Raw genomic sequence first — 27270 nt, forward strand, 5'->3', positions numbered from 1 at the left:
TCTGTCGTATCCTTGAAATTTTTAAAGGGTACAGACCTTACATTCTGTAGGATGACTGTCAACCTGGGTCTGTCTGATAATTCTTCATGAGCAGACTCAGGCCATGCATTCTTCCTAGGAATGCCACATAAGTGATACATCACACCAGGAGGTACATGATGTCAGCCTGTCTCATCACTGGTAGTGTTAACCATGATCATGTGGTCATCAGGTTTTAACTGAAATCCATTGTTGAATTAAAACTCATTTTAATTAAAATATATCATTTGGTTTAAAAAATTTTTTTAAAAAAGCAGTGTATATTGACTTTCTTCATACCCCCCCAAAATTCAGGGAAAATATTTAAAGATACTCAATTTTAAATAAGTCGTTTCAATCATAACTTGGTCAATCCATGCCAGTGTTTTTCTTTTGCTAAGAGCATGTCATTGAGTTGAGGGGTAATAACACTGAATTAATGGTTAAATGTTTATTGGGGATTTTCACTTCAGATTTTCATCTATTGGGAATATTTTAAAAGAAAGCTATTGACAGGTTGGGTTTGGTCATATAGCAGAAATAGCTTGATTCATAATTGTATTTTCTTGTGTTTTATTCAGTACTGAAAACTACAATATTTGAAAAAATGTATTTTTTATAAACTTGTAGCTACAACATCCCAAAATACATAACATACAAAAAATGTAAAATATTAGAGTATTTGATAAGAAAAGATGGTTTAAGTGGAACAATATTCTATAATCAAAGCACCCTAATAATAAACCTAATGGCAGGAGGTGAAGTTGGTGGGTTAAAGTGAAGCAAGTTGTCTTTTAGTATAATTTAAGTAATAATATTGATAATACTTGTATATTTATATACAAATCATATATAAAAAATAAGTAAATCTCTCCCTTTCTTTGCCCTCTGATTCCTACTCTCTCCCTCTAAAAGTATGAACATTATTTTTCTTATTTATCCTTCCAGAAAAATCTACAAGCTATGCATATCATTTTCTTGAGGAAAAATGGAATTTTGCTATACATACATTTCTTTTTTCACTTAATGCTATTTCATAGACATCATCACCTATAGATGCACTTCATTCTTTTTAATGGTTACATAGTATATGCTAGCATGGATTACCATAGTTTATTCTCATTCTGATGAGCAGTTTTGGTTGTTTCTGGGTTTTTAAATTTACAAACAAAGCTACAGTGACTTTCATTATGTATATCTTTGTGTACCTTTACAAGTATGGTATGTGAAGATGGAAATGTGGTTGGGACAAAAGGGACAGAATGAAATGAAATATGGGGTGGATTTAGAGTTATAGAAAAATAGTAACAAAAAAGGTGCTATTTCTAGTGAATAAGCAGTAGGCTAAAATTATTTTCTTCCTAGTCCCTTTTTGAAAAGAGGTAGAATATCAGTAAATAAAGATAAAAATGTCAAGATAGATCTCATGATTCCATGAAATTAGAAGTAAAGAAATGGAAAAAGCACCTGCAGAATAGTTTTTTTTTTGGTCAGTTTCAGGGTTATAACCAGCAAAATGTTAGTTAAAGTTTGGTCATATGGTTTTATATTTTTGTTTTAGGAAGACAAATATGTCAAGTGGGTTTCTAGATGGGGTTATATTTTGGAGTCTGTACCTCATACCAACATTCAGTGGTTTAGGTAAGCACTTCATGAAATGAAGAACAAGTAGCTTTAGGGTGGGAAATGTAAATAATACGGTATGTATTTTTAGATTAAGGTATTTTCTTCCTACAGATGATCTTGGGTAACATTTTTTTATTCTCTGTGGCTAGTTTCCCTTCTCCTCCCCCCATCTCCCCCACAAACACAATGAAAAGAAAAAAAGGAAAAAGTGTTTTAAATATACTAGTATTTATGCTGTAGGGAAAGAGAAACCTGAGATATCACGGAGATACTATGTCTGCATGCAAGCAATATTGGGGTGGCGAGTAGAGAGGATATGACTGTGAAAGTGGACACTATGCAGGAGATGAAGAGCAAACAGAATGGAAGTTTTTGTTGATGGGTTCAGAAAGTCTGAGCAAACTAGAGAATATGGGAGAGCAGTAACCAGCTGGGGTAGAGGAAGATAAGGATGTCATGAAAAACTGGGAAGAGGGCAAGAGAAAGGTGAAAGGTAAACCAATAGCTTTCAAGTGGCCATTTAATCAAGGCAGGTCGTATGAGGAGAGGACTGTGTGGAGATAACGTCTGTCAGTGAAGGTCCATTTGTTCTACAGGTATTCTTTTTAGTCCCTATTTTGATGGGAGGCACTATGGCAAGTGCTGAGATACAGTGGTGAAAGAGGCAGACAATACTTTTGCTTGCATGAAGCTTACCTTCTGGTGGATTCAGAGTGACAATACTTGATTTCTTAGGAATCTTCAACAGAATCAAACCACAAAATTAGGAGTCTGTGACTGGAGAAGAAATAGTTTCAACATGGAATTGAGGGATGCACCAAATGAGAGGTTAATGATTGGGGTTGAGATAAAGTGCTGAGAGTGAGAGTAGGCTAAGTTAGTAACTTAGGAGACTGAGCAGAGAAGCTGATCGAAAGGAAATGAATGTGTGTATACAGTATTTTGTTCCCTGGTATTCTCATATCCTGTAATAAAGTAATTTTGGGTGGAAGAAGACTATAAAAGTAAAAACGAAAGTAAAGAATGATGTGATATTGTGAGTATGGCCTTCTGAGGTGATGATTCTCCTTATACACCCATTGCCTTTAAAATGAAAATAACCTCTCTTCCTTCTGCTCCTATTCCTATTCTTATTCCTTCTCCTTCTCCTCCTCCTCATGGTAGCTTTTCTTTCTTTTTTTTAATTTTTATTTATTTATTTATTTATTTAAATTTTATTTTGTCGATATACATTGTGGCTGATTATTGCTCCCCATCACCAAAACCTCCCTCCCTTCTCCCTCCCCCCTCCCCCCCAACAATGTCCTTTCTGTTTGCTTGTCGTATCGACTTCAAGTAATTGTGGTTGTTATATCTTCTCCCCCCCCCGGTTTTGTGTGTGTGTGTGTGTGAATTTATATATTAATTTTTAGCTCCCACCAATAAGTGAGAACATGTGGTATTTCTCTTTCTGTGCCTGACTTGTTTCACTTAATATAATTCTCTCAAGGTCCATCCATGTTGTTGCAAATGGCAGTATTTCATTCGTTTTTATAGCTGAGTAGTATTCCATTGTGTAGATGTACCACATTTTCCGTATCCACTCATCTGATGATGGACATTTGGGCTGGTTCCAACTCTTGGCTATTGTAAAGAGTGCTGCGATGAACATTGGGGAACAGGTATACCTTCGACTTGATGATTTCCATTCCTCTGGGTATATTCCCAACAGTGGGGTAGCTGGGTCGTATGGTAGATCTATCTGCAATTGTTTGAGGAACCTCCATACCGTTTTCCATAGAGGCTGCACCATTTTGCAGTCCCCTCATGGTAGCTTTTCTAAAGAGTCTTCTGTTTGTGCAACAGCCGAGGTCCCATTTTGTCACACCCCCCCGGAAGTCTCCCCAGATAAAATTTATTTAAAGAGTTTCTCCAAAGAGGTTGTGAAAATGAAGGGCCTCCAGATAGACTGTAGGGGCTAGTCTCTAGTAATAGTAATTGTAGTGTAACAATGAATACAAGTTAAAGTAATGCAAGTTACTATGACAGAAAATTACAAGAGCTCTGAAAGTTATATGAAACGGAATTTTCTCTAGTAGTATTACAGTACGACTATAATAGTAGTGTGACTACTAGTTTACTTCAGTTTCTGTCATGAGCTAATTTACTTATACCACTTACAAGACATTTTAAACATTTGCATAGATTCTGGTGAAACTTTTTGGTGTCTATGGGTTTGGCTGAGGGGTAGGACAGCAGAAGGCATTGGTTTTGACTTGGGGATAGTTTTTAACTTTTAATTTTAGCAACATTAAGTAAGAGCTGGTAGATGAGTCGTCCTTGGGGTCTTTTCTCTGAAGCTCATAGAGTGATAAAGTTAAAAGACCATGGCCTTGGTCCATTGGCTAAGAAGTCAGTGAGCCATTAGTTCAACTTGTGACTCCTGAAGTTTTATTCCCCGGTCCATGCTCTAGAACTAAGTTTGGGGGCCGGCCCATGGCTCACTTGGGAGAGTGCGGTGCTGATAACACCAAGGCCATGGGTTTGGATGCCTACATAGGGATGGCTGGTTAGCTCACTTGGGAGAGCGTGGTGCTGAGAACACCAAGTCAAGGGTTAAGTTCCCCTTACCAATCATCTTTAAAAATAAATAAATAGAACTAAGTTTGTGTTTCTGATGTTATTCGTTTCTTATTTCTCTTTGGGCAGGTCCTCTTAAAAAATTCTAAAATAACCTTAAGAATAGTGTTTCTTCTATTACCTTATTTGTAATACACTTTTGTGATACAGCTTTAAGTTCATTTAAATATAGGGATGCGTTCAGTCTTTGATCTAAGTTTAACCTTAGAAAACTGAAGTAACAATAATTTGAATGTCTTTCTTTTATATATACACACATTTTTAGTGTTCAGTTAAGGAATTGGAGATTTAACTTCTCTTTTTTCTTTCTTAAATTTTCTAGTATTATGAATTCCTTTGTTATTGTTCTCTTCTTATCTGGAATGTTGGCTATGATCATGTTAAGGACTCCCCATAGAGATATTATCAGATATAATCAGATGAAGTCTTTCATAAGTCAAAATGCATATATTTGAGTCAACAAAAACTTGAGTGCCTACTCTGCCCAGTTCTCAATGTTATATTTCTATTTAGAGTATAGCACCTTGAATACAACACACTTCAGATGCCTAGTAATTTTGTATATTATACCAAATCAGAAAGTATAGAGTTGTATAGATTTTTTAAAAGTACAGGTAAGTTTATTAGAGAGTTGTTTGTTATCAACTACTTGGTTATATCATTTTTTATGTGTTTCTGAACTCTCAGTATATCGGTATTAGAGATTTTCAATGATTTGAAGCATGAGATAAATATGAGGGTACTTCAAAAAGTCCGTGAGAAAATAGGAATAAAAGATAATATGAATCTTTCCATGAACTTTTTGAAGTACCCTCATATACCACATACTGCAAAGTACGGTATTTTAGGTTGTGCTGTTTATACTGTTTTGACTCTTGTAATCATTTATGTATTGATGAATTTTTAGTTTCTATAAAATTGGTTGAGTTCCTTATGTAGGTTAAGTATTTTGCTTTCTTCATGAAAAGTAAGCCAGTTGTGTGCTTCATATAATTAACACACTCCCTGTGAAGCAAAACTTAGAGTAAGGTAGTGATTCATTTATGTGGCAGGATTATGTACCTTCCAGAGGCCTGCTAAATCCATAATGAGACATTGGTTTGTAGTTAGTCTGTCTTTAGAGGAAAATTCCGTTTCATCTAACTTTCAGAGCTCTTGTAATTTTCTGGCACAGTAACTTGTATGTTTATTAAATAATTTCTCATGTGCAAGACGATGACTAGGAGGAGTTTGATTGGAAGCTGGTTCATAGGGATGTATTCAGGCCCCCAAAGACTACTGTCAGTCTTCCTTGGTCAAGGAACACAAGGTTTGATTATGTTGTTATTACTTTATGTGAGTAGGCTCAGATATATCTTAAATATTCAGAGTGAACTGCCAACATCTGTTAAACTTTGATTCATGTGTATAAAAGGACTTTGAAAATTATACCCTAAAGTTTAAGGAAATTTGCGTTTTATGGTACTTACATTTCTGTCTTCTCAAGTTAAGGATATGCGTCTGAGTATGTTCTGTATCAGGCACCTTGCATAGCTTCTTCAGTTCTGAATAATTAATCGTAAACTGCAATACACATATTCCTTGCTTTGCAGAATAGATGCATTCTTAAAAATCAGTATATGAGTAGAATCTTATTTTAAGTGGGCTAAGGGAGTTCATGATTCAAAGCCCAGCATTTTGAAATGCTGTGGCAAGTCTAAGTGCTGGTCTTTAAATGTACAAATGGAATAGTATCTTTAGTAGGCTCACAATGGCTGATGAACCCTAGTTGTCCTCATTTATAAACTAAAAATGGAGCTTGTCAGTTTTTGATAGCCAGAGTAGTGATTTTCGTAAACAAAGCTGCTGTAAAAAAATGGCCTATTAGGTGTTTCAGATGTCAATGATAATTTCAAAATTCAGCTCTTAAGATTATATTTTCCTGAGACCAAGTCTCGCTTTGTTTTTTTTTTTTATTCCTCAACTTGAATAAAAGGAAATAGAAAGAAATTTTGTGGGATAAAATGATTGGCTGTATTTGGAGCAACTACTATGGTAGGGAAGGCAGAGATATTTTGTTTAATTTTAACTTAGACAGTGAAATTAAAGACTAATTTAACTTGAAAACTTACTTCCATTTGCCTTGAATTGAGTCAGACCTTTTCATTAAGAAAATCTGTCAAAGAATTAGCTAAGTCAGTAATATTTGTTTGCAGCATCACTTAAGTATTCCCATTAGAGAATTTCCTTGTGTGCTGTTTCATGTACTGTCCTTTTTCCCTAAGTAATAGACTTTATTTTTAGAGCAGTTTTAGTTTTGCAGAGAAATTGAGCAGAAAGGACAGATAGTTCTCATACCCCTGTACCTGCCCCCGCTCCATTTCTCCTAACATCTTACATTAGTGTGGTACATTTGTTACAATTACGAACCAATATTGATATATTATTATTAACTCAATTTTATATTAGTCTTCCCTCTCTGGGTTTTGCCCAATGCATAATGTCATGTACTCATCATTACAGTCATATATTATGTCTTAATAAGGTTGTGCTTAATTCCTTATAAAGTCCTACGTACTTTTAAGACTATTATTGTCACTGGTTTCCTATTTATTGTGCCTTTAATTCTGGTCTGCCTTGGTTTTCTTTCCCCTGCCAATTGAAGTGCTTTAATGACTTGTGCTGTTGTGTATGGGTCCTTCTGGGAACCCCTGCCAGATATGTGTCTGCTAAAATGTGTAAAAGTAAGCATTACAACTGTTAATTATTTCGGTAAGTTGGTGTGTTGAATGTAGAAATTAAAAGGCTGTAAAATAAAAATTAAAAACAAATTGCATGGGGAATTTTTAGCTGATCTATCAAAATGTAATGGTGCCTTGGCTATTCTAAAGTATTTGGAAAGTGGACTAAATCAAGTTGCTACAGTAACTATTCTATTTTTTACTTCCTCAGCATTTAAAGGTGTTAAGCGGAAGACAAATTTTTGCTGACAGCATTGTTATGTCCTGGGTTTGTATCTCACGTTCTCTTTTCTCTATGCAATTATACTCTTCCTTATACTTTATCTTGGAAAAAATCATTGTACACTATAACAAAGAGGAGGAAGGAGATGAATGACTACTGTGTTTTCTGTAGCTTCAGTATTTTCTTTCTGTTGTATCTGCATTCTTTTCATCTTTTTTGTACACTTTAACCTCTAGTACAGAGAGACAGCACTGGTTCTGCAGTATTCAATTTTGACCTTTGTTTTTGAAGCAAATTTCATAATCGCTCATATCATTTATACATCTTGCATTATATATAATGCTAGAGTGGCAATTTATGCACGACATTTTGCTATTCTTCTCATTGCTGCCTTCAATGATGATTTCTTCCTGTCTTACCTAGTTATTGTGATGTTATTAGTGATTGCAGTTCCAATGTACAACCGTAGTCAAAGTGGGCGTGGGGGTGGTGCTGTGCAGTGGCTGTGACAGTAGCTCATCCAGTCTGCTAGTTATATAGATGCAGAATCTGTGGCCAAACCAGGGAGCAACTTGTCCAATGTCACACGTGAAGTCAGTAATAGGGCCAGGCTATATATAACAAAGTGTCCCCCTGCTGCATCCTATCAATTGTACTCTTCCCATAATACTTGTGGGAAGACATATTCTCCCCACAGTACTTCACTGATAAAGTGCTGAATCACTTAGGGTTTTACCTCCAAAGTCCTTGATACATTTTTGTCTTAGCACAGACTGCCATAACAAAATACTATAGACTGGGTGGCTTAACCAACAGAAGCTTATTTCTCACAGTTCTGCTGGAGTCTGGGAAGTCCCATCAGAAGCCAGCATTGCATTCTGGTGAGGGCTCTCTTCCTGGCTTGCAGACAGCTCCTTCTCCCTGTGTTATCACATGGTAGAGGGAGGTAGGGCGAGAGAGGAAGAGGGATGAAGACAGACAGACAGAGAGAGAGAGAGAGAGAGGGAGAGAGAGAGAGAGAGAGAGAGAGAGAGAGGATGTTTTCTCTCTTTCTCTGTTGTCTCTTTTTATAAGGCCACTAATCCCATCATGAGGGCCCCATCCTCATGAACTCATTTAAACCCAGTCACCTCCCAAAGGCTCCATCTCCAAATACCATCCCATTGAGGGTTAGGGCTTCAACGTATGGATTTTGGGGGCACAATTTGGTTTTTAGAATGTTCCATCTATTTATAGCAAGGAAAAATCCTACCCTTGATATGTTCTGAAGGACAGTCTTTGTTTTATTTTGTTAAATTACTACTTGTAAAAAAAACCCCTTATGTCCTTGATGCTAGAACTTTATCACAATAGGGAAGAGATCCTATACTGAAAGTTTTACAAGAGTAAATTCAGTTACATGGGCAGTATATACTGATTAGTGACAAAATGAGAGCAGATGCTTTAATAATGCTCTGTGACTGAGTATACCACCATAAATAATGCAGTTCAGTGATATATTCAGGAGACTGATAATCTTTTATGTACATGTGGCTCATTTCCCCCTAAATTCCAGGGGAAAAGGTATGATCATTGAAAGGATTTGAACGTTACAAGTTTGCACATCAAATATATGTACCTTAGAATTTTTTGACTTGTTTAAAATGAGCGTAATGCACCCCTTCCCTCTCATCACCTTGAACAGAGCCATCTGCTTTTTCTATAACTTTTCAAGGGAACTAGAATGGGGTGGTCTTTCTCGAGGTGAATGCTTTAATACATTTATGTAAGAAAGCGATGTCCTTGACAATTTTTCAGATATTTTTTGCTTCAAGCTCAAGGTTTAGATGAATCCGAAACTGAATACATTTGGCAACAAAGTGCCATTGTGCAAAAGCCATTATATCGGATTGTAATACAATGGATATCACATGCAAGAACCAGTCAGTAAAGCATCTACTATTCTCTGCATTATTTATTTACTTATTCAGCATCCTTATTGCGTGTTTTTTGGTTTGATTTTGTTTTTGTTTTTCTATATTTAAGGCATTATGTTAAGCACCGTGGAAGAAATAAATGTACATTGCCCCCGAAACTCTGCATTCCAATAATTTATAATCTAGTGGGTTGCTGGGGCAGGAGGAAGGGGATGATGTAAAATATGTAAAATAGTAGCAATTCTATCTGGTGCTAAGTACAGGAGTTCTAAGAGTGGCATGTATAAAGTGATGTTGGGCTTCAGAAGAGGAAAAGGCAGTTTCCAGCTTGGGGCACCTGGGAAGGCTTTGTGAAGGTAATTGGGCTTAATCTGTGATTTGAAAGATATTTAGGACTTGGCCACTTCTGTGCTTGTTTCTATTCCCTTCCATTTCTTTTCCAGACTTGCTCAATCAGTTACCCCTTCTGCCTTGCATAATTACTTTACCTCTTCACTGAGACCTTCTTTTCTGCTTATAAACCTACTCAGATCTTCCCTGTGTAGCACTCGGGCCCACCGGTTATGCTTTTATAAAAAAGTTTTATAAATTTAAAAATGATTATATTTTTTATTTCTATGAGAATGTTGCAGTTATAATGCAAAACCCCCCACATAACATGATATTTTAAAAATATATATTTATTTCAAAAGTTATATGCAGTAAAATTCATTCTCTTTGGTGTTCAGTACTTTGTTTTGACAAATGCATAGTTGTGTAATTACTCCCACAATCAAGTTACCGAAATGTTCCATCACTCTAAAGCTTCTCTCATGCTACCCCTCTGTAGTCAACCCCTTCCCACACCCCAAACCCTGACAGCTGTTAATCTGTTCTCCACTCCTATAGTTTAGCTTTTTCCAGAATGTCATATAAACAAGTCATACAGTGAATCATAAAGAGCCTTTTGGATTTGGCTTATTTCACTTCTTACATTTTATTACTGAATAGTATTACATTGTATGGGGGTGCTGTAGTTTGTTTATGTATTCACCAGATGAAGAACATTGAGGTTATTTCCAGTTTTTGGTGGTTATGAATAAACGTTGCTATAACTGCTCTAAACATTCATAAAACAGTTTTTATATCAACATCAGTTTTTTTTTTTTTTCCGCTCCTGGGGAAAATACTTAGGAGTGGAAGTGCTGGGTCATATGATAAGTGTATGTTTAACTTTATAAGAAACTGTTTTTCAAAGTGGTTGTACCCATTGTTTTCAAGGTGTTTGTACCATTTTGCATTTCTACCAGCAATGTATAAAATACAAGTTTCTCCACATCCTTGTCAGCACTTGGTATTGTTAGTTTTCTTTTTATTTTATTCATCCTAATAGGCTGGTATTTCATTGTGGTTTGAATTTGTATTTCTCTATAACTAATGGTGTTGGGCATCTTTACATGTTCTTATTTGCCGTCCATACCTCTTCTTTGGTGAAGTGTCTGTTCAAATATATTGCTTGTTTTTTAATTGGGTAGTTTGTTTTCTTATTGTTGAGTTTTGAGAGTTCTTCATATATTCTGGATACAAGTCCTTTGTCAGACATGTAATTTGCAAATATTTTCTTTCAGTGCTGTCTTTTTAATTTCTTAACAGTGTCTTTTGCAGAGCAAAAGGTTTTAATTTGGGTTAGTCCTATTTATCAATTTTTTTTCTTTTATAGTTGTGGTTTATTTTATTGTATTTAAGAACTCTTTGCCTAACCCCAAGATCACAAAGATTTTCTCATATGTTTTCTTGAAGATGTATGGTTTTACATTTTATATTTAGGTCAATTTTTACTTATTTTTTGTGTACAGTGAGTTGTGGCTCCAAGTTACTTTTTTTCTTTTTTTTTGCTTATGACTGTCCTTTTGTTCCAGTACTAATTGTTGAATAGACTGTCAAAATTTCTCCAGTGAATTATTGAATTACCTTATCAAAATCAATTGCCTATATTTGTGTGGGATGATTTTGGGGCTCTGTTCAGTTCTACGATCTATGTGTCTATCATTTCACCAATACCACAGTCTTGATTACTGTACTTTTGTAATAAAATTTGAAATCAGGTTGTGTAAGTCCTCTAACTTTGTTGTTCTTTTTTAAAGACTGTTTTGGTTATTCTAATTCTTTTCCTTTCCATATAAATTTTAGCATCAACTTGTCAATTTGCACAAAAAATCCTGCTGGCATATTGATTATGATTGCATTGAATCTATAGATCAATTTGTGGACCAGTGACATCTTCATAATATGGAGTCTTCCAATTCATAAATATGGTAGTCATTTATTTTGATCCTCTTTGATGTATTTCATCAGTGTTTTGTACTTTTCAGCATACAGATTCTGCACATATTTTGTTAGATTTATACCTACAAAATTCTTCCTTCCTTTCTTTCCCTTATTTTTTTGGGGTGGGGGTTTATTAATGGCATTAAAGATGAATTCCAATTGTTCATTGCAAGCATATAGAAATATAATTGATTCCAATATAATGCCCTTGTATCCTGTCACCTTTCTAAACTTACTCATTAGTTCTAGGAGCTTTTTTGTAGGGTCCTTGGAATTTTCTGTGTAGACAATCATGTTGGCTATGAATGGAGAGAGCTGCATTTCTTCCTTTCCAATTTGGGAGCTTTTTATTTCTTTTTGTTGCCTTATAGCACTGTCTAGACTTCTGTTATATTGAAAAGTAGTGAGAATGGGTATCTTTGCCTTGTTCATGATCTCAGGGGGAAAGAACCTAGTCTTTTACCATTAAGTATGATGTTAGCTGAGGGTATTTTTTATATGCATTTTGTCAGGTTGAGAATGTTCCTTTCTATTCCTCATTTGCTGAGAACTTTTTATCAGGAATGGATTTTGGATTTTGTCATATGCTTTTTCTGCATTTATTGAAATGGTCATATAGTTTTCCTTTTTTAGTTTGTTAATATGGCACATTACACTGATTTGATTTCTTTTTTTTTTTTTTAACATTGATTTGATTTCTATTGTTGACCAGCCTTGCATTCCCAGGATTAATTTCAATGTTTTTATTATTAAATTTTGAATAAAACTCTAAAATTAATATTATGTAAATTGCTGCTTGAAAGTATGTAACAATGTAAATATGTGGGTACTTCAAAAAGTTCATGGAAAAATAGAAGTAAAAGATAATATGAATCCTTCCATGAACTTCTTGAAGACCCTTTGTACAAGTAAAACGTTTTATTTAAATAACTTGGTCATAATTTTTACTCTTTTTATATATTTCTAGATTCAGTTTGTTAATATTTTGTTGAAAACTCCTAGACTGTCCTCTAAATGTCTCATTTTTTTTCTTATGCTTTTTATCTCTTTGTCTTTTGCTCTGTTTTCTAGATTTTGAATTTTTCTATTGATTTTTTTTCATTATTCTTATTGGGTTTTTAGCTGTCTAGAGCTCCTTTTTGTTTTCTGAATATTTCTTTAAAAAAGCATTTTGTCAACACTCCATGAGTGCAGTATCATCTCATACTTTTCTTAAGATATTAATAATATGTTTTTTCCTTAAAGTTGACTTTCTCTTTTTGTTTTGGTTTTTATCTTCCATGCTACAGGCTTTCTTCAAAGGTCTGGCAATTGTTGATTGTATGTATGCATATGATTACAAGTGTGTGAACAAAATACTAAATGAATACGGTGAGTATGTAGGGAAGCTTATAGACTTGGAACTTCACTATAGATTGATCTGGATATGCTGTTTTCTGGAGACTCCTTATGTTGATGTCTTTAGGGCTTAAGCCTTGGGCTCGTCACTTTTGCTAGAGAAGTGTCTTCCAAACTCCTGTTTGGACTGTTTGGAGTGTTAATGTCTGGCTGCCAGCATTCTGGGAGGTATATGGGGGAAAGATGCCAAGTGTCTTGACATGCAATATTTAGTATGCATATAGTCACTTAAATTTTTCTGTTTTGGGTATAGTACCCGAGCATTTAACCATGTCTGGTGTCCTCCAATCCAGAGAACAAACCTTCGGAATCTGCTATAGTTTATCGTGAGGGAGGTGATGGCAGTATCTACTTCTCAAAAAGCTTTCACAAAATTCCCTTTTTTTAGTCACTTGCTGCCCCTTCTCTTTACTCATAGAATACCTGTTGCTGCCAGTTTCTGATCCTTTTTGTAGACTCTGTAGCGTAGATCGGGTTCTCAGCTTTCCCCACTTTCTGCATAGTTTCCAGCTTGCTTTCCCCCCACCTGTTATCTGCTGTCCTGTTCTCCCTGTCTGTATAGATTTAAAAAAGCAATGCTTTTCATAGTTTTCTGGGGTTTCAGAAGGGAGTAAAATTAGAGGTATGTGTATTCATTTTGTATTTTAACCTGAAATTAATCTATTATGTTTATTTTCTTCCCACCTGTAATAATAAATTGTTGTGGCAGACCATCTCAAAATGCAGAAAAGTGTAAAGATGAAATTAATAATCCCCTACAATCCCATCTTTCTGAGAGAATTCCTGTTGACCTTCTGTTGTTTCCAGTCTTTTTTCTATGCATGTAAATTGTGATCACATAGTATATACAATTTTGTTTCAGCTTTATTCATTTAATGATGTGTTGTTAAATGTTGAGTCTCAACATTTTATGCAATCATTGGAAATTCTCTGATATCACTTTTAACAACCACAAAATATTCCATTGTGTGGATAATGATAGTCATAGCCCACCCTTATATAATGTGCCAGGCATCATTCTAAATGCTTCACAAATATTAACTCATTTAATCATTACATCAACACTATGAGGCAGATATTATTTTTATTATCCCATTTTACAGATGAAGTGCTAAGGCAGAGAATAGTATAGTAACTTGCCCAAGATCACTTAGCTAGTAAGTGGTAGAGTCAGAATTCAAACCCAAGCAGTCTGTCTCTAGAGTCTGTGCTCTTAATCAGTATACCATAGAATGCCTGTATACTTGTGCAATCATTTCATTTTTCATGCATTGTGAGATAGTTTCGGTTGTTTATATTTTGCATTGATTATGAATTATGCTTTGACAAATATACTTCGGTGTCAAGTTTTGTACACTTCAATCTATTTCCTTAGAATAAATCTTTTGAACTACCACTTGCTCTTGTCCTTGCCCATCTTTTTATACTCCTGTCCCATTTATCTTCCCTTTCCAACCATCTCTCTTTATGACCCATTCTCCTTAATACTAGCAGTTACGGTCTCTCTTCTGAAAAACATTCTTGAAAGCTGACAAATGACCTTTCTTCCTACCAAATTCATTGACTCAGTTCTTATTATCCTTGATCACTCTGTAACATTCGACAGACTATTAACTACAGTCATCTTTCTCTCACTATTCCTGTCATTGTAGCTTTCTAGTTCTTCTACCTCTTGTTTCCTTCTCTTAAGTCCCTTCTTCTTTCATCCTCCTGACCACCAAATGTGAACCTTCTTCTTAGTTATATCCTCACCTCTTGGTTCTTCTCCCTCGTCCTCCTCCTCTTTTTCTTTTTTTCCTTCTCTTTCTCCTCCTCTTCCTCATTTTGCATGCTCTCTCCTTGATGGCATCCATTTTAATGATCAAATTCAAGTACTTTGTTTCAGAACAGAATTTATTTACTTCTGCTTCTCAAATAAGTTCTCCCTGATAAGGTCCTTACTTTTATTAGTATTATCACCAGTGCCTTGCTCACATAAGCTGAAAAACTTATTTATCCTTGATTTTACCTTTACCCTTTGTTATTTCTTTTTAAAAAATCGATGTATCATGAACATTCCACAAGGTTTACCTGTTTAAAGCATAGAAATACAACTCTGTGGTTTTTAATACAATCACTAAGTTGTGAAACCATCACCACTATCAAATTCCAGAACATTTCATCACCTCTAATAGAAACTCTGTGCCTGTTAGCAGTTACTCCCCATTCTTCCCCACTGCCCCTGGCTGCTAATCTACTAATTTATTTTCCGTCTGTATGGAATCATAAAACATGCGACCTTTTGTGTCTGACTTCCTTCACTTAACGTAATGTTTTCAAAGTTCATCCATGTTGTACCATGTATCAGCACTTCATTCCTTTTTATGACAGAATAATATTCCATTGTATGGATATACCACGTTTTGTTTATCCACTCATCAGCTGTGGGACATTTGAGCTATTTTACTCATTGAATATTATGAATAATGCCACTATGAACATTTGTGTATAATGTTTTGAGTGAACATTTGTTTTCAGTTCTACTGTTTGTATATCTAGGAGTGGAATTGCCAGGTCATATGGTAACTCTGTGTTTACCATTTTGAGACACTGTCAACCATTTTTCAAAAGTGGCTGCACCATTTTATATTTCTGTCAGCAATGTATGAGGGTTCCAGTTTCTCCATACCCTCACCAACACTTGTTATTATCTCTTTTTTTTATTATAACCATCCTAGTGGGTATGAAGTATTATCTTGTAGTATTAATTTGCATTTCCCTGATGAATAATGACATTGAGCATCTTTTCATGTGCCTATTGGCCATTTGCATACCTTCTTTGGAAATATATCTGTTAAAACCCCCATTTTGGGGCCAGCCCATGGCTCACTTGGTAGAGCATGGTGTTGATAACACCAAGGCCATGGGTTCAGATCCTATATAGGGATGGCCGGTTAGCTCACTGGGTGAGCGTGCTGTTGACAACACCAAGTCAAGGGTTAAGATCCCCTTACCGGTCATCCTTTTTAAAAAAACAAACAAAAAAACCCACCCCATTTTAAAATTGGGTTGTTTTTCTTTTTATTATTGAGTTGTAAGTTTTCTTTATATGTTCTAGATAGTAGATCCTTATCTACTATCCAGATATATGATTTGAAAATATTTTTATCCATTCTGTGGATTTGAAAATATTTTTATCCATTCTGTGGATTGCCTTTTCAGTTTCTTTCTTTGAATGATTGCATTCTTTGAAGCACAAAACTTTAAAATTTTGATTAAGTCCAACTTATCTATTTTTTCTTTGGTTGCTTGTGCTTTTGGTGTCATATTTAAGGAACCATTGCCTAATCCAAGGTCACTAAAACTTATGCCTCTGTTTTCTTGTAGGAATTTTATGTCTTAAATTTATCTTTTTGATCTGTTTTGAGTTAATTTTGAGGTATGAGGTAGGGGGTCCAATTTCATTCTTTTGTTTGTGGATATCTAGTTTGTCTTGACACTATTTGTTGAAAAGACTGTACTTGCCCTATTGAATTCTTTTGACTCCCTTGCTGAAAATCAAATGCTTATAAATTGATGGGCTTATTTCTGGACTCTCAATCCTATTCTATTGCTCTATCCTTATATGTCTTTGCTTATGACAGTACCACACTGTCTTGATTACTGTAGCTTTGTGTTAAACTTTTAAATTATGAGGGTGAGTTGTCCAACTTTGTTATTTTTCAATATTGTTTTGGCTCTTCTGGACCTTTGCATTTCCATATGAATTTTAGGAAGAGCTTATTAATTTCTTCAAAAAGCCAGCTGTGATTTTGATAGGGATTGCATGGAGTCTGTAGATAAATTTGCTGAATATTGCCATCTTAATATTACGTCTTCAATTCATGAACACGAGATGTACATACATTTATTTGGTCTTTAATTTCTTTCAGTGATGTTATAGTTTTATAATTTTAATTCTTTTAAGTTTATTGAGACTTGTTTTATGGCCGAACTTATGGTTTATTATGGAGAATGTTCCATGTGCCCTTGAGAAGAATGTATATTTTACTCTTGTTGGGTGGAGTGTTTGGTAGAAGCCTGTTAAGTCTAGTAGATTTATAGAGTTGTTAAAATTTTTCATTTCCTTGTTGAGTTGCTGTCTAGTTGTTCTATTATTGAAAGTGGGATATTAAAGTCTCCAACTATTATTGTTGAATCGTCTTTTTCTTCCTTTGATTCTGTCAGTTTTTGCTTCATATTTTTTGAGGGCTCTGCTGTTAGGTACATATGTGTTTATAATTGTTATTTTTGATGGATTGACCTTTATATTGTTTTATAGAACACTCTTCTTTGTCTTTTATGATAAAGTCTATTTTGTCTGATAGACGTGTAGCGACTCTAGATCTCTTTTGGTTACTGTTTACTATACACGAACATGTACATATATATCTTATCTTTTTACTTTTAACCTATTTGTGTCTTTGAATCAAAATCATGCCTATTATAGGCATCATATTTTGTATCATGTTTTTGGGATTTTTTTTTTTGGTCCATTTTGCTAATCTCTGTGTTTGGATTGGAATATTTCATTTATTTACATTTAATGTAATTATTGATAAGGTAGGATTTATGTCTGTCATTTTGCTATTTTCTTTGTATATATCTTATGTCTTTTTCATTCCACTGCTCCTCTGTCACTGCCTTCTTTTTTGTTAAATAGATATTTTCTAGTGTGCCATTTTTATTCCCTTGTCATTTCATTTATTATTTTTTGAGCTATTTTATTAGTGGTTTCTATATGGATTACAATTAATGTCTTAGCTTATAACAATTTAGTTTAAATTAATATCAACTTAATTTCAATATTATACAAAAACCTTGCTCCTACGTAGCTCCTTTCTCTTTCTCCTCCTTTGTGCTATAGTTGTGATACAAATTTGTATGACCATCAACACAGAGTTATAATTATTGCATTCAAAAATAGTTGTCTTTTAAACTAGATAGGCAAAAAAAATAAAAAAGAGTTTCAAACAAATAATACTTACTGCTCATGGGGTCATGGGCAAGTTCTTGAACTTCTCTGAGCTTAGGTTTTCTCATCTGCAGTATGGAAATAATGGTATTATTTACCTCATGGTTGCTATAAAGATTAAATGGGATAATGTATATAAAGCCTTTGGAACAGTGCCTAGCACAGAATAAGTGCTCAGTGAGTACTATGTCTTATTCATCTCTTTATCTTTCACAGTGTGTAACTCAGTGCCTTACACATGGAATGTTTAGCATATGATTGAATAATGAGAATAATTTAAATATGTGAAACAGAATCAGTTTCCTAGTTCTGTTAGTAGAAGTGAATGCAATTTTAAAGCAATAAACCAGGCATGCTACAAAGGATGTATTTCTCGTAAGTGGTTATTATGGGCTATCTTAGGTAGATGGGAGGGAGAATCATAAGGTACTGGGATTCTTATTTCTCAAAATGGGATAGGTTGAAAGAGAATTTCAGTGTCTCATGGTATATAAATGGATTTGGATTTAGATAGAGAAGCAATTAGACTAATGAACATATATATTTCCTTAAAGAACTTGAAGACAGGAAAGTTATTAAACAATGTATTTTTCCTCCATGTAACCCCAAAAGTGGTAGGTAGAGAAAAGAAGAGGCAGCATAGTTTGATGGGCATGCCCCCAAACTTTAAAACTGGAAGAAGGAAGTTTGAATTCCAGCACATAGTATTAGGTGAGTGACTTTGGGTAAGTCCTGTAACCTTCCTGGTTGTCCATTTCCTTGCCTGCAATGCCTGTGTCACAGAGTTGTTTAGAGAAGTAGATGAATTAATGGATTGTGAAATTGTTTTTTGAGCTATAAGGCATTTTCAGTCACTCTTTTCTTCTGCGTTCTTACTTCTCTGTGTTCGTCATTCTGCTATAGCATTTCCCATGTTGTATTGTAATTCATTTGTTTATGTCTGTCTCCCACTAGATTGAGCTTTTTCAGAGCAATAATTTTTGTTTTATTTATTTTTGAACACCGGGGCCTAACGCATAGGTACTCAATAAATGCTTGATGAATGTATGAATAAATGTTTCAAGTAGAAGATGGTCCCAGGTGACCTCTTTCATTTCCTTCTAGTTTTGCTGTTTAAGATTTCATGAGAAGGTCTAGGAATAATTAGAGATTGACATAGGAAGAAATATTTAGAATGTGAAAACATGAAGTTGAAGGACAGTTACAGATTTGTTAAACACATATTAACATTCTAAAGTGTACTTTCAAAAGGGAAACTGTTGAGACAGGTTAATTGAGTTTATGTATAAGAAGGGAGGTTATGATTTGTCAAGTAAGAAGTAATTTTTCTGGCCAAGGAATGATAACAGCTGAAATGAATCTCTCAAAAGCTAGGAAATTTGCCAGAGGAATATTGTGTCTAAACAAATTCATTAGAGCAGAAAGGTATTAAAAACATCTTGAGAACTGTAGTTAAATCATGAAAAACCAGGCTCCCTTATTAAGATGCCAGAAGCTGATGAGACATAAGGTGGAGGTTTTGTTGTTATGTTTGTTGTTGTTTGAAAGGACTTGAAGCTACATCTTCAGCATAAGCAAAGTATGAGCCTTTAAAGAGCAGAATAGATATGCCTATTGAAAAAGGTGTTAATAGACAGAAGAGAGCATAAACACAAGAAAGAAATGTGAAGTAGAAATAGTAAAACGAAAGAATAAATGACTGAAGTTGGTTTAGAAAAGACCAAATCACTTATAATGAGATATGAGAAAGCATCCAAACCAATGATCCTAAATAAGAAATTGAGAAGAGATGGCAAATAGGTAGGCAGCATTAGAATCCTAGACTTGGAATGGATCTTGAGAGAACTTAAAGCTAAAGAGCTAAAACAGAGATTCCCTGAACAGTAGAACTCAGAGCTTAACCTGGTGTATTATGGAGTGGCTGTTAACACATTCCCCTTTTCTGGTCTCTGACAAAATGTCCAGGAGAGGAGAAAATAGATGTGATTGGTGGAGTGAGTTCAGGGATAATTGTCTTACCACAGAGGCTTAATTATAGCATAGTGGAATGGAAAAAGCTTGCTTTTAAAAAATCAGACACACCTGAGTTAGAATCCCAGTTTTGCCTCTTATTAGTCCGACCTTGAGCAAAGTACTTAATATCTCTAAAAGACATTAACAAAGAACTCTGTCTCTTCCCACAACTCCTATTTTTCAGATGCTTGGGTTGCTCATCTAATTTTCCTATATTTTTTGTCTGTTGTCCATTCCTTTGTTTTTTAATGCTGCTTTCTAAGACATTTTATCAGCTCTACTGTTCAACCGTTTTATTGAGGTTTTAATTCCTCTTGTCTTATTTTTAATTCCCAAGAGCTCTTTTATTTTCTCAATAGTTCTTAAAATTTCCTCTTTTTATTTTATGGTTGCAATATCTCCTCTAATCTCTCTGAAGATGTCAATGATAGGTTTTCTTTTTTAAAGGTTTCTTCAAGCTTCAGGGATCTTCCCCAAGAGGACAGACCTCTAGTCTTCTGCTGAGGTTGGGGAAGAAGAGTTATTTGGCTCTGCAGAATGGGGGGGGGGGGGGAATCTGCAGGTATATTTGATTTTTAGGCTGACAGAATAAAGTCTGACCTGACAGCCAAAGCCCTTCCATAATCTAACCTCTGTCTGCCTTATCAACCTCATCTTCTAGGCGTTCCAAAACACTCATATCCATACCCATACACCCATATCCCCCTGTAGCTTTGGTCAAACTTGTCTGGAACAAGAAGGGGCACAACACCTGGGCTTGCCTGGTGATGTATCTGGTAGACTTAGCAGTCAACCTGTTGATTTTGAGTGACTAATTTAAAACTCTTTGTCTTAAGTGAATACCTGTCTGACTTGAGGCATCTTATAGCACATTTCAGCCTAGGACTTGAAAATCTGTTTTTCATAAGGGAAATTGAGGAAATTGCAGGTTCTACTGGCTAAATCTGGGTTCTTGGTGTCTCGAACAAAGAATTGGACGAGACACGGCAGAGGCGAAAAGCAAAAGAACAGTTTTATTTAGCAAAGCGAGAGTACTCTGGAAAGGATGGAGTGGGCTAGAGTGAGAGAGTGGCTCAAGAGCCTTGACAGATACATTCCCAGGGGTTTAAGTCTTCTTATCTGGATTCGTGTTTTAGGTCATTGGTTGAGCTCTGAGCAGTAGTCTCTGTTGATTGGCGCCCTAGCTGGTGGGAGCCCATTGGTCCAACCAAATGGCACCCGACATGGGGGCGGAGCTCCTTGTCCAGAATTGTCTTTGTCTCCTGTGGCGGCTTTTGTGCATGTGCATGCCTACTTCTGGTTTCCTCCTCCTACTCATGTAAACTTACTGCTTCACTATTTATTGATTGATTATTGCATATTGAGTTTTCCCGTGGTATTACGCCACATCTTATTTTTTTTCTGCTAGACTCTGAGGGTGAAACATGAATAGGATGTGGAAATTACATCCTGTAATAAACTGCTATCTATTATATGGTATTGCGTTTAAGCCCCAGCTCAATGACTGGGTTTACACATTGTGATTTGTTTGTTTATTTATTTGGCAGCTGGCTGGAATGGGGATCCGGGATCCAAACTCTTGACCTTGGTGTTATCAGCACCGTGCTCTAACCTACTGAGCTAATCAGCCAGCCCTACACATTGTAATTTAATATCCTTCCAGGATTTAACCTGGTAATTTGTTATATCTGTCCCACCAAAAGAATGTTCTGACATTCATATCAAGTAAGTTTATAACATTTTCCTGAAAAAATGTTGTTTTCTAATGACTTGCCTCCCCACCCCCCAGAATTGTGTTTGCTAACCTCTTCATTATGAATCTAATTCTTTGGGTGGAAGGGTCATCAGCTACCATCTCCTTTGGTACTCTGACAGGTATCCTTGTAATGTGGTTTGGAATTTCATTACCGATAACTTTTTTTGGTGCATACCTTGGAAGCGAGAAAAAGGAAAACTTTTAAAATACTGCTTTTGATCATTGAGTGATGCCTGAAATAATACCTTATTGTGTATATGCTATATGGTACATGAAATACAAAAAGTGCAATTGGAGAAAACTACAGAGGATAATCATTTTGGAATAAAAAATATTTAGAAAATTAAGGACAGTAACATTTTCAAAGACATTATTTAATGTATTCCCCACATTATAGATTGTTTATATTTCCTTTTATCCCTGATGGACAAAATTAAAAGGACATATGGTAGGAAGGCTGACATCAACCAACTCAGAAAAGTAATAGTGTTATACAGTGGGGGAAGAAAGCCAAGGTATAGTCCAAGAAATGGGGCTATTCAGTTTACAGATTTTAAGTAAGCCTATTCCACGTTTAGGAAGAAGGAGCAGGATGCCAAAAAGACTAAATGAAGACACATTATAAAAGGATTGTACAAAGATATAGCATGAGATTGCAGGGGAGAAGTCAGAAAAGACAAAATGGGAGACGGAGTTTGACAGAAAGCAGAAAGAAGAAAATTTTCTGAAAACTATTTACAAATTCTAAGGCAAATTCATTCATTCTTTCTTTCTTTTTCTTTCTTCTTCTTTTCTTTTCTTTCTTTCCTTCATTGAAACATAGTTGATTGTGAATATTTGTGGGGTCCAGAGTTAAATATGAATACCTGTGTGCAATATGTGATGCTCAAACAAGGATAATTTGTATGTTCAACATTACACAGTGTAATCATTTTTTGTGGCTCTTTACCAGTTTCTCCTTTACCCACCTCCCGCTCCTCCTTTCCCACCTCTGGTAACCTCAGTTCTGTTTTCTTTAGGCAAATTATAAGAGAGGACTTTTTGACATTATAGATTATTTCACATTGCAATAGTCACTAGTAAATTTTGTCCAATCTCTCCCTTGGAATTTATAAAAAAAATGACAAGCATCCTTATTGATTATCCATCTGTGTGCCTTCTAGTATGGTGGCCACTAGCCACATGTGGCTATTGAGCAACTGAAGTGTGGCTAGTCCTCACTGAAATGTGCTGTAAGCATAAGATACACAGCAGGTTTTGGAGATTTAGAACAATAGCAACAAAAATACTGTAAAATATGTAATCAATAGTTTTTATATCGATCACAAGTTTGAAGGATCATATTTGGACATGTTAGATCAAATAAAATATTTTATTAAAATTAATATCATACTTAATTGTGAAAGCAGAATGTTTTCCTCATGAGGCTGGGAACAGGACAGGAATATTCACTTTTACCACTTCAATTCACCATTTTACTGGAGGTTTTTGCTAAAGAAATCAAGGATGAAAAATGAAGAAAATGAATCCAATTGCAAAGGACTGAGTAAAGGTGCCTTTTTTTTTTTTTTACAGTTTTTAATTAATTAATTAATTTATGGTTTTTTTATTGAAACATGATTGATTATATATATTGTAGGGTATAGATTTGAATATCAATATGTGTGTACAAAATGTGGTGATCAAATCAGGATAATTAGTATACTCATGTCTACAAAATATAATCAATCTTTATGACCTTTAACTAATTACTTGTTAAACCCCCTCCCCTCTCCTTTTCCCACCTCTAATAAACCACAGTTCTGTTCCCTTTTTTTTTGAAAGTTCACTGTATTATTATTGTGATTCTTTCTTTCTTTCCTTTCCTTCCTTCCTTTCTTAATTTGTTAAGAGTTTTAATAATAAATAGGTGATGGATTTAGTCAAATGTTTTTTTGTGTGTGTGCATCGATTGATAGTATCCTGTCTTGATTTTCTTTTCTTTTATAAATATGTTCTATTTTATTAATTGTTTTTAACAACTTTATTGAGGTATAATTGATATGCACAGAAAAACCACATATTTAATGTGTACAACTTAAGTTTGGACATATGCATACGCCTGTGATGCCCTCACCACAATCATGGTAATAAACATTATCCGTGTTAAGTATTCATACCACAACCCCCCCCCCCACACAGACATGAGGAAACCTTGATAGTAATGGATATGGATGAACACATTAATAGTTTTCAAGATATTAAACAAACTACATATTTGTGGCATAATCCCACATAGTCATGGTTTATAACTATTTTTACACATTGCCAACAATGTTGTATTAGAAAAATTTCTTAGTCTATCGTCAAGAGAGATATGTTCTCTGGTTTTATTTTTTGGTTATGCTTTTGTGTGGTTTTTATATTATAATAATATTGCCCTAGGGGAATGAATTTGGAAATATTTTCTATTTTTATGAATGTGTTTGTGAAGGATTGGTATTAATTCTTCATTAAAAATTTGTAGAATGTACCAGGGACACCAAAAAAATTTAATTTCACTTGTTCCTTTTTACTTTTTTAAAGTGTGGTTACTAAACAATATAAAAGCCACATATGTGCTTATATTTCTCTGTGCATTGTATTTCTGTTGCACGGAGCTGGTCTAGCCCCTGCACATATGACTGCTCTTGTAAATATTTCATGTCCTGTTCATACTTAAGATTCTGTATTGTGGTGATGTTTGTGATACGACAAGCAAACAGAAAGGACATTGTTGCGGGGGAGGGAGGAGAGGGAGGAGGGAGGGAGGTTTTGGTAAGGGGCAACAATAATCAACCACAATGTATATCAACAAAATAAAAGTTAAAAAAAATAAAAAAATTAAAAAAAATAAATTTATTTCAGTTTTATTTTATTTAGATTTTTCACTTTATTTTTGAGCAGTTTTGGTGTCCAGTTCATACAAACCAGATCCCCTATCAGATTCCTCAACAGAACTTCCTTAAAAAACCACTTCTTGGCATCATAATGGGTGGCACTTTACCCTTTGGCTGTGTTTTTATTCAACTCGTTTTCATTCCAAACAGTATTTGGTGAGTATTGTATCTTCATAATCTCTAACGTTTATATTTTTAATAAATTAATTTTTCCTATGGTATGATAATTCTTCATTTACCCTCACTTTATCCAGGAAATACCAATCTGACCCAGGAGAATTTCCTAGGACATTGAGACTTAATTCGTATCTTTTTTTTTTTTTTTTTTGGCAGTTGGCTGATGACAGAGATGGAACCTGGGACCTTGGTGTTATCAGCACTGTGCTCCAACCAACTCAGCTACCCAGCCAATCCCTAATTCACAACTTTTGAAAGCCACTTTCTGATGGAAATATCTATGAAGATTTCCATTTTTAAAATTAATAACCTCTTGTTAAGCCTTTCTGGATGACTTAGAGAACTTAGTCTCAAACTGAGTCTTTGCAGTGGTTGCTGGGTGGGGGGTGGGTCCTTTGGAGGGAGGTGCCTAAAGATGGGAAGGGACAGTTTTGATTTTTATGTTTTCCATACCAGCTTTCCATATGAGATTTCATTTAGAGTTCCTCTGCTAAAAACAATTTGAAGACTACTGACTTTGGGTCTTCATATGTACTGAGCTGAAAGTAATGGTTTTCTGTCTTCTTCCTTTCTGTCAACTGTTAATTCTGGTATCAGGATCCTTGCTCCTTATACCTTTCCTCTTTTAATTTGCTGCTTTTAATCTGTTGTGGTTTTAGCATTCTAAAAACAAGGTAGTTAGAAATACATGTAAATTAAGAGCTAGTGCTCTCTGATTACAGTTCAATGACTTTAGTGTCCTAGCTTTTTAACAGCTATTTCAGTTGCTGTGCATCTCTTTTTTCTTACCTCCTGATTCTTGACTGCATTCTGATTTCAGGAACTGGCCAGTTGGGGGCGTTACTGTGGAGGGATTTTTAGAGATGGGCAAAGGTACCATAAAGTAGAATGCAGTAGCCAACTGTGTATTTTAATAACACCTTTATCCCAAAGCAATCATTCAGACAGACCTTTTAAGTCCTCAAAAGCTAGGCTTAATCATGTACATTAATTACTCACCTTCTAAACACCATTGCAACAAATTTGAAAGATGAGCAATAAAATCTGTTACTTGTCAGCAACTAAATATTTAACATGCTGCAAAATAGATTATAGTAACCATATTTTCCAGATGTTTTTGATGGGAAGGCAATTTTAAAGAGAAAATGAAAAGTTTCTTTAGATGAATTGATTTTTGTTTCAATGAAAAGCAGTGTGCTTGTTGTGTATATATGTGTGCTTGGTATATATTTATTATCTATACAGATGATTCTCCTCAACTTCTGTCCCTCATCCTCAAACCCAGATGCATATTTTGTATGAGATTTTAAAATGATGTGTTGATTGGTTCATCAGTTTCTTCTTATCTCCAGAAGGCTTTTTACAATGTATATTGCTCATCCCAATTTAGTTAGCTCAGCTCTATAATAATGAAGGTAATTACTTCATTTCTTCAAGGTCTGACCTAAATGTAATCCACACGCAGATTTTTTAAAAAGATGTATGTTTGAATGTATATTTAATCGAATTATATGTGCTGCACTGTGTCTTATATTTGGAGAGGCTGCATGTCGATAGACTTTCAAAGTCGTGTTTGATTCTGTGGTTTTCTGTTGTATGATGCATTGCTGGTATTTATGGCATTTGCAACCTTCTATTTCTAAAAAGAAAGCACGTCTTTAAATGTGTTAGGGCAAATTATAGATATTGATGGGTCTCAAGTAAGAATAAATTATATGAGCAGGGAAACATAAATAAGTGGCAGCACTGGTTCTGCCTAGAAACTGCATAGGTTTGTTTTTGGTACTAGATGGATAGTTGAAGGATTGGAATAACGAGTTAAAGGTTTAGGGAAAAAAAGGTTTAGAGAAGTATGCGACAGTCTATTGTATAGATTTGGACTGATCTTTCTGTGTGTACTGCTAAGTTAAAGCTTATTTTAAACCTATTACTTTTATTTTCAGGTCTCATCAGATGTCCTACATATCTGGCTTCCTTTTCTTAGTCTTTGTAATTCTTCTGATAACCTGTTCAGAAGCTACAGTTTTGCCGTGTTATTTTCATTTATGTGCTGAGGTAAAGGTATAAGAAACTAATGCATCTTAAGCTTTCTAAACTTGCATTATTGGAATTAGGTTTTGTGTTTAGAAAGGAATTGAAATAAATGTTAACTGCGTGGTTTCCATAACTTGGGATTGGTTTTATATTGTGTTTTTCTAATGACATATTTTGACTTTGATGCAGCTAATGCTACTTTGATGGAAAATTCAAATAGAAAGAGATTTCTCTCTGGCTGCTTACTGTAATTGCTAACATAGTATTCAGTTAACATAGAAAAATATAGGGGACTGATTTGATATTTAGACATATAAAAGATCTGGTTCAATGATGTTTTCTTTTTAACAGTTAAAGGTTTCTTTGCAGCTTTGGCCAGGATTGTATTTTGCGAGTTTGAAACTGATGGTAAAGGCCCTTTCTCTTCCTTTCATTTCATTTCCTTTTGGTTACCAAAGACATAGTTCTTTTACTCCATCCCCATCCTTTTCTGTCCCCCACCTCCAGACATCATTCTGGATAACCAAGGTGGTAGTGTACATTGTTCTCTTC

General features: G+C 34.9%; 1 pseudogene; it reads left to right on the plus strand.

The window, feature by feature from the left end:
- LOC134368485 (transmembrane 9 superfamily member 2-like) overlaps positions 1–27270 on the plus strand; it is a 76468-nt pseudogene that overhangs the window by 46738 nt on the left and 2460 nt on the right.

Source organism: Cynocephalus volans, chromosome X, assembly GCF_027409185.1.
Source record: "Cynocephalus volans isolate mCynVol1 chromosome X, mCynVol1.pri, whole genome shotgun sequence".
Lineage (NCBI taxonomy): Eukaryota > Metazoa > Chordata > Mammalia > Dermoptera > Cynocephalidae > Cynocephalus > Cynocephalus volans.